Source organism: Morone saxatilis, unplaced genomic scaffold, assembly GCF_004916995.1.
Source record: "Morone saxatilis isolate NCDOM2014 unplaced genomic scaffold, NCSU_SB_2.0 Contig12, whole genome shotgun sequence".
NCBI lineage: Eukaryota > Metazoa > Chordata > Actinopteri > Moronidae > Morone > Morone saxatilis.
Window position 1 is genome coordinate 15,786,003 of NW_023339674.1, and position 200 is coordinate 15,786,202.

Below are 200 nucleotides of genomic sequence, written 5' to 3' on the forward strand. Positions count from 1 at the left end.
TGTCTATAAATACTGAGAACCAGAGGTCTCATAGTCTAAATACTGAACTTTATCAAATACAGTAAAAGCAATAAATAAAACAAAGGCTTCTTTTCAAGCTTTTACCTTGAAAACTTTTTTTAATGGTTCACCTGAACTCTGAACACATATATTTGGAACCTGCAATCACTCCAAAATCAATTCAAATATCTTGTAATCAT